A 14975-nucleotide genomic window follows, 5' to 3' on the forward strand; every position below is an offset into this window, starting at 1 on the left:
TTAACACACAAATCACTAGACCCCATACCCAGAGGTTCTGATCCAAGAGATCTGGAATAGGGCCTCAAGTTTCCATTTCCAGCAAGTTCCCAGCTGATTCCAGTGCTGCTAGTCTGGGAACCACTCCCTCTTTGAGAGCCACTGGTAAAAATGAGGCTTTGGGAAATCAGCTTTGACATTTTTAAGTGGTGAAAGAGACAAGCAGTTTCTAAATATGACAAAGATACCTCCTCCACCACAATAATAATGAGTATTACAACAGGGAAGAAAGGTGATCAGTTTGTGCTGAAGATCACAATTCTATTCCTCAGTGAAATGACGCACGATAGATCATCTTATTGGTCTTGTTTACTATTTGTCAGTGAACGTGCTGTATACAGATCCCATACTGACAAATGTGGCGTATTTAAATTAGTATAACTTGTGCATCCCAGTAAGAATGAATCTTGTTTGCTAAAGGAATACCGAGGCATACTTTGAATAAACCATCACTTTGAGACTAGAGATTTATAACCCAAGCACTAGTCAATTTCTTTTAAATTAACTGTGAGCTCTCATTAGCCTGTAAGCCCCTCTCAAGATAGACTGTTTCTCATATTTACTATTGTATTTCCAGTTTTTGACATCTTTGTATACAGTAGGTACCCAGTAAATAGATGACTGATGAATATTTGTACTTGTTTTATACATTTTGGGGACTTTGGTCTTTGCCTAATCTGGAGGTTTAAATACAATGCAGAGGTGGCATGAAGAGACAAAAATAGACACCTCTCTTCATCCTCTATTCATTTCTGAAAGTATTAGGAATATAAAATAGTTCAGAGTAAGAATCCAAATGCCAACAAGCTGTTTTTCACTTGTGATTCTGGATGTCCTGATTGTAGGCAGTCCGCTTCCAAAGTCTCCCTCAATAGGTGCCCAGAGCTGAATTACAAATTACCTGATGCTTTAGATTCACATTTCACAGTGTGATATCGTAACATATTGTAAGAAGAGATGCTACACATGAATTTTTCAATGATTAAAAAGATATCTCTAGCGATGCAAGAAAGGATCTTTATGAGTCTAACATTTTCTCAGAATTGGCTCACAAATAGAGATCAAAAAACTTTAGTCAAGTGGAAACTAATTTAGAGTTGTTACTGCCTGGCATCTATGCTTTTTTTTTTTTTTCAAATAATCTGACACTATTGCTAACACTAGGCACTAGGATTCTAATTTTTACAAGTTAGTTGTGGAGTCCACTTCATTACTGGATGGTCACATCACAGATATGATAATTCACATGACAGAATTCCATGATCTTGTGGTTTGCAGGTTGACCTTGAGAATGCCACACCCACTGACCGTACTCCAACTCTGTGTCAGGCACTCTTTACTTTTTATTTATTTTTCTCCAGCTTTATTGAGAAATAGCTGATGTTTAGTATAGTGTAAATTTAAGGTGTACAATGTGTTGACTCGATACATTTATACATTGCAAAATCCTTACCACTGCAGCATTAGCTAATACCTTTATCCCTTCACGTAATTACCATTTCTTTTTTTGTGGTGAGAACATTTAAGATCTGCTCTCTTAGCAACTTGCAAGTATTGCAAGTATGTAATACAGTATTATTAGTTATAATTATAGCTCCATGGCTAATGCCATGTTGTGCATTTGATCCCCAGAACTTATTCATCTTAAAATTGGAAGTTTTTACCCTTTGACTGTCTCCCCATTTTCCCCACTTCCCAGTTCCTGGCAACCACTATTCTATTCTTTCTTTCTTTATTTAGCTTTTTTAGATTCCACATATAAGTGAGATCAAAGAGAATGTGTCTTTCTCTGACTTATTTCACTTAGCATAATGTCCTCAAGTTTCAAACGTGTTGTCACATGGTTTTTTTTTTCTCATGGCTGAATAATATTACATTGTATATATAAACCACATCTTCTTTATCCATTTATTTGTTGATGGATACTTAGGTTGTTTCTCTATCTTGGCTATTGTAAATAATGCTGCAATGAACGTAGGAGGGCAGATATCTCTTTGAGGTCCCGTTTTCATTTTTTTTAGTTATATACCCAGAAGTGGGATTGCTGGATCTTATAATAGTTGCATTTTTAATTTCTCGACAAACCTCTGTACTGTTTTCCATCGTGGCAGTACCAATTTATATTCTCACCAATGGTGTTGGGGGGAGATCATTGAGATGATGTTACTGCCTCTTCACCCCTGAGCTGGACCCCAGCAAACAGAGGCTCCTCATCTCCTCCCCTACCCTTGGGACATGGGTTCCACTTGCCTTCCCTACTCAGAGGTTGCCCCAAGGACATAGCTTTGAGATAGTGATGTGTGCTGAGAATACTCACAGTATACATGTCTGAACCCAGGTAAAACCTCTATAGAAACTTTGAAGATTTGGCAGATGGGTACAGAGACCTCTCAACTTGCAGCTGCCCAAGACAAGCCTTGTATGTAAGTTTCTTTGCTTATAAAACCTGCTGCCACCAATCTGGAATGGCTGCCTCTTTCTCTGGTTTCCCCTGCCCTGTGCACATGGAGGCCAGCTGCAGATCACACCTGGGAAGCTCCCTTGGAGTTTGTAAACCAAAAATTGGTGAGCCAGCCAGAAGACCAAAGACCCAGTCCATGGGAATGAGACATCTGAGGGGGGACATCCTGAGTTGGCCACTGACCTCTCTGTGGGGAAGGGTGGCTGCTATAAGCCTCTTAAGTAACTTCCGTAGCCTTGGGAAGGAGGCATCCACAGGGGAAATCTGAAGTTGGTCTGCGACCTCTGTGTAAGGAGGGGTGGTCCATATGTCAGATGCCAGTGGACTACAGTGTGAGTATGGGGACACCCCCAAAATGTTGGCTGCTTTAGGGCTTGTTTGAGGAACCCCGCAGAGTGGGATGTGGCAGAGAAGAGAAGCGCAGTGGGCTGGCCATGGATGCCCAACTAGAAGCTGAAGTTCAAGTTAGAAAGTTGGAAGAAGAGCTCAGGTTAGAAAAAGACCTTTGAGTGTCCACCACTTGGCTGGCTTTGGGGCTGGCAGACAAGCTGGGAGGGCAGGATAGAAAGCTGGAGGCCTTAGCTCCCTGCTCTGCAAGACTAGGAGGGCCCGGTGCTGCCTTAAGATCCAGGTACTTGGGACAAAGCCTGATTGGAATGCTAAGAGGTGGAATCTCTGGGAAAGTGGCAAGAAGGAAGAGGAGGATGTTATGGTAATTGACCAGGAAGCAGAAAAAAATGCCACATGCCCTTTCTGGGCCCTCATACAAAGGAACATTTTAAATAGCAATTACCCCAAAAAAACTTCTGGGAGAAAACTTGCATTCTTTCTCTGTCCCTTGCAGTTGTCAATCTTATCAGGTCTTTGAAATATAAACACCCAGGAGATAAACAAAAAGGCATTGCCTGAGGAGACTGAAGAAAAAAAAAAAGGAGGAGGGGAGAGGATTTTTCAGATTCAGACTGCTGTAGGAGAGCCTCCATAGGACCCCGGATATCATTGAACAGCCTTAGCCACATGGATGGGGACCTGATTCTTGGCTAGAGCTTTGAAATAACAGCTGAATGGATATAGAAAGGTGCAGGTTTGTGGAAGAGGGATATTGAGAAAGGAATTTTTATGCGTAGTCAAGCTAGGATTGGAATGGTTTTATGTAAGCTAAAAGGGAAAAAAAAGAATTTTAATGTCAAAAGTACACCGGTGGGAAATTAGAAGTTGGTTTTCTCTGTTAAAAGGCCAAAGTTTTCTTAGATTATCGACCTGCTCTTATAAGAAATTGTAAACAAAGATTTTTCTTTCCTTTTAACATAATTTAACTAAAAAACAAAAGTTCTGTTTGTCTTTATTAGGTATTTATTTGATTACATAAGAAAACTGAGCCTTCCCTACTAAAAGAGCTAAGGTTTTTTTTTTTTTTTTAAGATTTTATTTATTTATTTGACAGAGAGAGACACAGCGAGAGAGGGAACACAAGCAGGGGGAATGGGAGAGGAAGAAGCAGGCTTCCCACGGAGCCGGGAGCCCGAAGTGGGGCTCGATCCCAGGACCCTGGGATCACGACCTGAGCCGAAGGCAGACGCTTAATGACTGAGCCACCCAGGCGCCCCAAGAGCTAAGGTTTTTACAATTATGTAGCATACGTTATATTTCGTGGGAAGCATTGTCAAATAAGAAGTGATGCTACTTTCTTTAGCTCTATGAAAATTTCTAAAAATCTGATGCACCTTGGCATAGTGTTATCAGTCGATTAAAAACTGTATGTCAAAGGGGTGGAGCAAGATGGCAGAGAAGTAGGGGATCTGGATTTCGTCTGGTCTCAAGAATTCAGCTGGATAGGGATCAAACCATTCTGAACACCTACAAACTCAACAGGAGATGTAAGAAAAGAATAGCAACAACTCTCTGAACAGAAAAACGGCCACTTTCTGGAAGGTAGGACATGTGGAGAAATGAATCTGAGGCAATATTTGGGAGGATAGACAGTGGGGGAGGGGGCCTCCGAGGGCTGCTTCTGGCAAGTGATAGAGCCCCGGAGCACAAAATCGGAACTTTTAGAAGTCTGCTCCGCTGAGGGACGTCGCTCCAGTGGCTAAGCGGGGGGTGGAACCCTCGCTGGGACAGTGTGGGCTCAGGATCCTCAGGGTCACAGAAAGACCGGGGGTGCCTGAGTGCGGCAGAGCTCCCAGGTATTGGAGCGGGGAAGCCGGCTGCAGAGATGGAGCCGAGGAGCGGGCTCTCAGCTCGGGGTTGCCATAAACCGTGATCTGCGGCACAGTCGGGCCACTGCTCCTCCAGCAGGGACCCAACAAGCCGCAGATCCGGGGAGACTCCCCTTCTTCCCCCGGGACGAGTGGCGTGGGAGCACACCGCAGGGATCTGCTGGGTTTGGAGACTCCACACCGAGTCGGGTGCCAGAGATAGAAATGCTCGGTCACAGGCCGGGTGAGCATGGAGTGCAGCCGGACACCGGGGAGATGGGAGTGATTGACTACTTTTCTCTGGGGGCTCACTGAGGAGTGGGGCCCCAAGTTCTTGGCTCTTCCGGGGCAGAGATGGGGAAGCCGCCATTTTCATTCTCATCCTCCAAAGCTGTACGGAAAGCTTGCAGGGAACAAAAGCTCCCGAGAGCCAACCCGAGGAGATTACTTAGCCCAGACCGAGCAAGGGCGGGGCAATTCCACCTCCAGCAAAGACATTTGGGAACCACGGCAACAGGCCCCTCCCCCAGAAGATCAGCAAGAACAGCCAGCCAAGACCAAGTTTACTGATCAATGAGAACGGCAGAACTCCAGAGCTAGGGGAATACTGCACATAGAATTCATGGCTTTTTTACCATGATTCTTTAGTCTTTCAAAGTTAATTTTTTTTTAACTGTCTTTTTCTCTTTTTTTTGAATTTTTTTTTTCCCTTTTTTCAACCAACATCTTAGCAATCCCTTTTTTAAAAAACATTTTTATTTTTCATTTTTAGAGTCATATTCTAACCCTTCATAGTAGTTACCCTTATTTTTGGCATATATATATATAAGTTGTTCTCTCTTTAAAATTTTGAGATACAGTTTCTTCTAACAGATCAAAATGTACCCTAAATCTCTAGTGTATGGCTTTGTTCTAGTCTCCTGCCTGATCACATTCTCTCCCTTTTTTTTTCTTTTTTTTTTTAAATCCTCTTCTTTCTTTTTTCAAACAACTTCTTATCTTATCAATTCCTTTTATAAAATCTTTTATAATTTTCATCTTTATAGTCATATTCCATCCCTTCATTGTATTAACCCTTATTTCTGTACATATATAAGTTTTTCTTTCTTTAAAATTTTGGGAGGCACTTTCTTCTAACAGACCAAAATACACCCAAAATCTAGTGTGTGGCACTGATCTATGCACCAGCCTGAAAATATTTCATCATATTCTGTTTTTTTTGTTTTGTTCTGTTTGTGTTTGTTTTTATTGTTTTCTTTTTCTTTTTTCTTTCTTTCCCTTTCTTTTCCCCCGTTTCAGGTCTCTTCTGATTTGTTTAGAGTATATTTTCTGGTGACGTTGTTACCCTGTTAGCATTTTGTTCTCTCATTCATCTATTGTCCTCTGGACAAAATGACAAGATGGAAAAAATCACCTCAACAAAAAGAACAAGAGGCAGTACCGACTACCAGGGACCTACTCAATACAGACATTAGTACGATCTCGGAACTAGAGTTCAGAATCATCACTTAAAGATACTAGCTGGGCTTGAAAAAGACATGGAAGTTATTAGAGAAACCCTTTCTGGAGAAATAAAAGAACTAAAATCTAACCAAGTTGAAATCAAAAAGGCTATTAATGAGGTGCAATAAAAAATGGGGGCTCTAACTGCTAATATAAATGAGGCAGAAGAGAGCATTAGCAATATAGGAGACCAAATGATGGAAAATAAAGAAGCTGAGAAAAAGAGAGATAAACAACTACTGGATCACGAGGGCAGAATTCGAGAGATAAGCGATACCATAAGAAGAAACAACATTAGAATAATTGGGATCCCAGAAGAAGAAGAGAGAGAGAGGGGCAGAAGGTATGTTGGAGCAAATTATAGCAGAGAACTTCCCTAATTTGGGGAATGAAACAGACATCAAAATCCAGGAGACACAGAGAACCAGTCTCAAAATCAGTAAAAATAGGTCAACACCCTGACATCTAATAGTAAAACTTACAAGTCTCAGAGACAAAGAGGAAATCCTGAAAGCAGCTCGGGATAAGAGATCTGTAACCTACAATGGTAGAAACATTAGATTGGCCACAGACCTATCCACAGAGACCTGGCAGGCCAGAAAGGACTGGCATGATATATTCAGAGCACTAAATGAGAAAAATATGCAGCCAAGAATACTATATCCAGCTAGGCTGTCATTGACAATAGAAGGAGAGATAAAAAAACTTCCAGGACAAACAAAAACTAAAAGAATTTGCAAACACGAAACCAGCCCTACAAGAAATATTGAAAGGGGTCCTCTAAGCAAAGAGAGAGCCTAAAAGTAACATAGACCAGAAAGGAACACAGACAATATACAGTAATAGTCACCTTACAGGCAATACAATGACACTAAATTCATATCTCTCAAAAATTACGCTGAATGTAAATGGGCTAAATGCCCCAATCAAAAGACACAGGCTATCAGATTGGATAAATAGACAAGACCCATCGATATGCCGTCTGCAAGAGACTCATTTTAGACCCAAAGACACCCCCAGATTGAAAGTGATGGGGTGGAAAACCATTTATCATGCTAATGGACACCAAAAGAAAGCTGGGGTGGCAATCCTTATATCAGACAAATTAGATTTTAAACCAAAGACTATAATAAGAGATGAGGAAGGACACTATATCATACTTAAAGGGTCTATCCAGCTAGAAGGCCTAACTATTGTAAATATCTATGCCCCTAACATGGGAGCAGCCAATTATATAAGCCAATTAATAACAAAATCAAAGAAACACATAGACAACAATACAATAATGTAGGGGGCTTTAACACCCCCTCACTGAAATGGACAGATCATGTAAGCAAAAAATCAACAAGGATATAAAGACCTTAAATGACACACTGGACCAAATGGACTTCACAGATCTATTCAGAACATTCCATCCCAAAGCAACAGAATTCACATTCTTCTCTAGTGCCCATGGAACATTCTCCAGAATAGATCACATCCTAGGACACAAATCAGGTCTCAACCGGTACCAAAAGATTGGGATCAGTCGCTGCCTATTTTCAGACCACAATGCTTTGAAACTAGAGCTCAATCACAAGCGGAAAGTCGGAAAGAACTCAAATACATGGAGGCTAAAGAGCATCCTACTAAAGAATGAATGGGTCAACCAGGAAATTAAAGAAGAATTAAAAAAATTCATGGAAACAAATGAAAATGAAAACACAACATTTCAAAATCTTTGGGATGCAGCAAAGGCAGTCCTAAGAGGAAAGTATATAGCAATAAAAGCCTGTCTCAAGAAACAAGAAAGATCTCAAGTACACAACCGAACCCTATACCTAAAGGAGCTGGAGAAAGAAGAGCAAATAAAGCCTAAACCCAGCAGGAGAAGAGAAATAATAAAGATCATAGCAGAAATCAAGGAAATAGAAACTAAAAGAACAGTAGAACTGATCAACGAAACAAGGAGCTAGTTCTTTGAAAGAATTAACAAGATTGATAAACCCCTGGCCAGACTTACCAAAAAGAGAAATGACCCAAATCAACAAAATCATGAGTGAAAGAGGAGAGATCACAACCAACACCAAAGAAATACAAACAATTATAAGAACATATTATGAGCAACTCTATGCCAGCAAATTAGATAATCTGGAAGAAATGGATGCATTCCTAGAGATGTATCAACTACCAAAACTGAACCAGGAAGAAATAGAAAACCTGAACAGACCTATAGCCACTAAGGAAATTGAAGCAGTCATCAAAAATCTCCCAAAAAACCAGAGCCCAGGGCCAGATGGCTTCCCAGGGGAATTCTACCAAACAGTTAAAGAAGAATTAATACCTATTCTTCTGAAACTGTTCCAAAAAATAGAAATGGAAGGAAAACCCCCAAACTCATTTTATGAGGCCACCATTACCTTGATCCCCAAACCAGACAAAGACCCCATCAAAAAGAATTACAGACCAATATCCTTGATGAACACGGATGCAAAAATTCTCACCAAAATACTAGCCAATAGGATCCAACAGTACATTAAAAGGATTATTCACCACGACCAAGTGGGGTTTATCCCTGGGCTGCAAGGTTGGTTCAACATCCGCAAATCAACAAATGTGCTACAATGCATTAATAAAAGAAAGAACAAGAACCATATGATCCTCTCAATAGATGCAGAAAAAGCATTTGACAAAGTACAGCATCCTTTCTTGATCAAAACTCTTCAGAGTATAGGCATAGAGGGTACATACCTCAATATCCTAAAAGCCATCTATGAAAAACCCATAGCAAATATCATTCTAAATTGGGAAAAACTGAGAGCTTTCCCCCTAAGGTCAGGAACACAGCAGGGATGTCCACTCTCACCAGTGCTATTCAACATAGTACTAGAGGTCCTAGCCACAGCAATCAGACAACAAAAAGAAATAAAAGGCATCCAAATTGCAAAGAAGAAGTCAAACTCTCACTGTTTGCAGATGATATGATACTTTATGTGGAAAACCCAAAAGACTCCACCCCAAACCTGCTAAAACTCATACAGGAATTCAGTCAAGTGGCAGGATATAAAATCAATGCACAGAAATCAGTGGCATTCCTATACACCAACAACAAGACAGAAGAAAGAGAAATTAAGGAGTTGATCCCATTTACAATTGCACCCAAAATCATAAGATACCTAGGAATAAATCTAAGCAAAGAGGCAAAGAATCTGTACTCAGAAAACTCTAAAATACTCATGAAAGAAATTGAGGAAGACACAAAGAAATGGAAAAACGTTCCATGCTCATGGATTGGAAGAACAAATATTGTGAAGATGTCAATGCTACCTAGAGCAATCTACACGTTCAATGCAATCCCCATCAAATACCATCCACTTTTTTCAAAGAAATGGAACAAATAATCTTAAAATTTGTATGGAACCAGGAAAGACCCCGAATAGCCAGAGGAATGTTGAAAAAGAAAAGCAAAGCTGGTGGCATCACAATTTTGGACTTTAAGCTCTATTACAATGGTGTGATCATCAAGACAATATGGTACTGGCACAAAAACAGACACATAGATCAATGGAACAGAATAGAGAGCCCAGAAATGGACCCTCAACTCTATGGTCAACTAATCTTCAACAAAGCAGGAAAGAATATCCAATAGAAAAAAGCCAGTCTCTTCAACAAATGGTGTTTGGAAAACTGGACAGCCACATGCAGAAGAATGAAACTGGACCATTTCCTTACACCACACACAAAAATAGACTCCAAATGGTTGAAAGACCTAAATATGAGACAGGAGTCCATCAAAGTCCTAAAGGAGAACACATGCAGCAACCTCTTTGACCTCAGCCGCAGCAACTTCTTCCTAGAAACATCCCCAAAGGCAAGGAAAGCAAGGGGAAAGATGAACTATTGGGACCTCATCAAGATAAAAAACTTTTGCACAGCAAAAGAAACAATCAACAAAACCAAAAGACAACCGACAGAATGGGAGAAGATATTTGCAAATGACATATCAGATAAAGGGCTAGTATCCAAAATCTATAAAGAACTTATCAAACTCAACACGCAAAGAACAAATGATCCAATCAAGAAATGGGCAGAAGACATGAACAGATACTTTTCCAAAGAAGACATCCAAACGGCCAACAGACACATGGAAAAGTGCTCAACATCGCTTGGCATCAGGGAAATCCAAATCAAAACCTCAATGAGATACCACCTCACACCAGTCAGAATGGCTAAAATTAACAAGTGAGGAAATGACAGATGTTGTCGGGGATGCGGAGAAAGGGGAACCCTCCTACACTGTTGGTGCAGCCACTCTGGAAAACAGTATGGAGTTTCCTCAAAAAGTTGAAAATAGAGCTATGATATGACCAAGCAATTGCACTACTGGGTATTTACCCCAAAGATACAAATGTAGGGATCCGAAGGGGTACATGCACCCTGATGTTTATAGCAGCCATGTCCACAATAGCCAAACTGTGGAAAGAGCCAAGATGTCCATTGACAGATGAATGTATAAAGAAGAGGTGGTATATATATACAATGGAATATTATGCAGCCATCAAAAGGAATGAAATCCTGCCATTTGCAACGATGTGGATGGAACTGGGGATTATTATGCTGAGCGAAATAAGTCAATCAGAGAAAGACATGTATCATATGACCTCACTGATATGAGGAATTCTTAATCTCAGATAACAAACTGAGGGTTGCTGGAATGTTAGGGGTTGGAAGGCATGGGTGGATGAGTGATAGACATTGGGGAGGGTATGTACTATGGTGAGTGCTGTGAACTGTGCAAGACTGTTGAATCACAGATCTGTACCTCCAAAGTAAATAATACATTATATCTTAAAAAAAAAAAAAGAAGAAGAAGAAGAAGATAGCAGGAGGGGAAGACTGAAGTGGGGGAAATCGGAGGGGGAGATGAACCATGAGAGACTATGGACAAACTGAGGGATCTAGAGGAGAGGGGGGTGGAAAGATGGGTTAGCCTGGTGATGGGTGTTAAAGAGGGCACATTCTACATGTAGCACTGGGTGTTATGCACAAACAATGAATCATGGAACACTACATCAAAAACTAATGATGTAATATATGGTGATTAACATAACATAATAAAAAAAAACTAAAAAAAAACCAAAAAAACTGTACGTCTCAGAAATAACTACATTCCCTCATCAACTGCATTCTAAAGGACTCTCATCAGATCCTTATCCATGGCCATTTTTCAGTCTTTTGTCATTTGAGACAATTACTGTTTTACTCTGATGCTTTGGCAAAAAGTGATCTAGCAAAAGTGCTTCATCTCTAAAGAGATTCACGGAAAAGGTTTTCTCAGGTTACTGATGACTGAGATCAATTTGCCTTCATGTGGGAGGGACAATAATGAACCTTTCAAGTGCTCCCCCAATGCTACCTGCATAGCCCACAGTATGCCATGGGATGGTAGCTGGAGACCTGTCCCTTTCCTGCCTCCCCACATTAGTAAAATGGGCCCATTACATGGATGATATGATGTTAACGTGTGAAGACTTGCCTCTGCTGAAAGGCATCCTGAATTTTTGCTGGAGTCTTTGTAAGCGAGAGGATGAGCAAGGAGCCCACAGAAAGTTCAAGGCCCAGGCATCGCCAGAAGGTTTTGGGAGCCATTTGGTTAGGTAAAATGCATGTTGTTCCAGAAGTTGTGATTGATAAGGTGCAAGCCTATCCAACCCCTAAGAATGTGAAAGAAGTGCAAGCCTTTGTAGAGATTTTGGGGATTTGGAGGACTTTTAATCCCCACCTGGCCCAGTGTCTCTGTCCCTTATATCCTGGTTAAAAAAAAAAAAAAAAAAAAAAGGCCTATGTGGGACTGAGGATTAGAGCAGCAAGTCATCTTTGAGTGACTTAGTGAAATAGCTTAAAGTTCTGGGCATCTCCCAAGTAGGGCTGCCATTTGAGTTCGATGTGTCTGTGACTTCAGAAGGTATGGATCGGACACTGTGACAGAAACAACAGAAGGGGGAAAATGCCTTAGGATTTCGGCCCCAGCTCTGGAAGTGGGCAGAATCCCGATATACCTCCAGAGAGCAGCATTGCAGTCCTCCGGGTAGAGCAGAGCCCCTCACTCTGCAGCCAGAACAGCATCCAGCAGGGGTCGAGCTCAGAGTAGTCTGGCTGGTGATGGATGACTTTTGAGTCATGGATGTTAACCCTTTGTACTGACGGTTGGGCTGTTTTAAAGGGATGAACCCTGTGGCTCAGACAATGGGACGTCAAAGGGTACATGATCCCGAATAAGCCCTTGTGGGGTCAGGATATGTGGAAAGATATTTTGGTCTATCTGTAAAAGACTAAAGCAGTCCTCGCTGTTGTCCATATCCTGGCTCTTAAGGCACTGACAACCCCTGGCAGTTAGGTAGCTGATGCCCTAGCTCCGGTATGAGCCCTAGCAACTGACCCTTTAGTAGCTGCAGCAGATTGGGTACATAGACACAGTGGCCACCACAGTGCCCAGGTGAGACAGAGTATTGCCAAGAAGGCTGGGTTGCCCTTGAAATACAGTGACTTGGTTAATGCAATGACCACATGTCCTGTGTATTTTGAACACAGCCCAAGGCAATTGCCGAAGGAGTCTGGGGCCTTCCTTTGGAGTTCTCAACCAGTAAGGGATTGGCAAATTGATTTTATTGGCCGCTTCTTTTCAAGGGAGGGTTCTAAATATGCTTTGGCTCGTGTGGAAACTGCATCTGGCCTAATCCAGGCTTTTCCCAATTGCCTTGCAAACCAGGCTGCCATCATTGCGGGATTACAAAAGCTGAATACCATTGTATAGATACCCTTATCTACTAGACTGTGATTGGGTGAGTCACATTTCAAAGATCATGATGTGTAAGATTGGGCAAAACAGCATGACATTGAAGAAAAGTTTCCATCTCCCTTATAACCTGAAAGCAGCAGGTTTGGTAGAAAAGGGACAATAGAATAATAAAATAGCAGGTTAAATTACTAACAGGTAAAACCATCCTGGCTGGGTGGACTAAAGTACTGTCCAGGCTTTAATACATGTGAATAATTAACCAGGAGGGCCTGTCGCCCCATGTGCCAGACCGTAGACCCCTACTGAGGCAACTAACGCAGTAAAAGTAGGGAAGTCGCAGGAAACGGCCATTGCTCCCACTCTCACCATGGATCACCTGCTATGTTGCTAGGAACACCATGCCCCATCACACCTGGGAAAGGAATTATCTACTGGAAATTGCCATGAGATGTCCCTCAGGGCTGGATAAGTTACTTGGCATCCCTGAGTGCAGGAGAGACTACTGTCTCCACAGGGAACTTGTTGTCTTGCTATATACCAGACCCATTGGAATGCACCATGCCTGGAATGGAACATGCGCCATTAAAAGAGGGGAGTTGGGGCGGGGGGAGTTCTGGTCTGGCAGGTCCTGTCCCCAGTCCATCTCCTCATGCCTGACTGTGCTGCCCCCTGCCCCTGGCTAACATGTATGGTATGTACAACCAGGTCAAGCTCCTAAAACCACCAACCTCGCCCTCCTCAAGGCCAGGTGGACACTGTTTTCCACAAATGCAATCATTTAGCTGCTGTCTTCGTTCCCTCCATTGTCCTAAAAGACATCATAGCATACACAAAAGCCCTTACTAAATTCACTCAGCTAGCACCAAAGCAACAAAGCTTGTCCTTACTGAACACTGAACTATCTCTAATGAGAAAAGCTGTCCTCCAAAATACAATGGACTTTGACATTAATACTGCCTCAGAAGGAAACACCTGTGCCATTATCCAAACAAAATATTGTGTGTTCATACCTGATGGATCTGCTAATGTATCATCTGTTAAATCACATGAGGGTATAAGTGAGTGCCCTCAGTGATCCTGACTCCTGGCTTAAGGGATCTAGTAAGTCAGTGGTTCATATCATGGGGCTCTTAGTGGAAAAAGTTGTCACTGATTTTGGGAATCACTGTCTTAATCTGTGGTTTCTCTTGCATGAGCCTGGATTGTTCTTCTGACATCTGCCTCCAGCGCAGCCAGATAACCACCAAAGGAGCCACCTCAAGCTAGTGAAACCCCTTGCTGGCCCCTCAGGACACACTGGTGAGGAGGGATACATGTGAGGTCACAAAAGGTAGTGTTGGGGGAGGTCTTTGAGAAGACATTACCACAGGTTGACTTGTGAGCTGTACCTGGGTAATTGGAAGCTCCTGTGCTTGGAATGTGGGTACCACTTGCCTTCTCCCATACCAGAAGCTGCCCAAGAATATAGCTTTGAAATAGTGATATGGTGCTGAGATCATCTAGGTGGTATACGTGATTGAACCCAGGTAAGGCCTGAATATAAATTTTTACAATTTGGCAGGTGGGTGTAGAGATCTACTCGAGTGTCTGCAGCCACCCAAGATAAGCTTTGTACATAAGTTCCTTTACTTATTAATACTGCCACCTACCAGTCTGGAGTGGCCTGTTTCTTTCTTCGGCCTCTCCCTGCCCTCTGCCTATGGGGACCAGTTTCAGATTTTACCTGGGAAGCTCCTTAGGAGCTTATGAACCAACAGACAGTACACAGGGAAAAAAAAGTCTACTTAGGTCCTCTACCTGTTTTTAAAGTCACATTGTTCATTGTTATTGAGCTATATGAGTTCTTTCTATACTTTGGATATTAACCCTTTATCAGATATATGATTTGTAAATATTTTCTCCCAATCCATAGGTTGCCTTGTCATTTTGTTGATTGTTTCTTTTGCTGTACAGAAGCTTTTGAGTTTGATGCAGTCCCACTTATTATTTTTTTTAT

This window comes from Phoca vitulina, unplaced genomic scaffold (assembly GCF_004348235.1).
Source record: "Phoca vitulina isolate PV1807 unplaced genomic scaffold, GSC_HSeal_1.0 scaffold1, whole genome shotgun sequence".
NCBI lineage: Eukaryota > Metazoa > Chordata > Mammalia > Carnivora > Phocidae > Phoca > Phoca vitulina.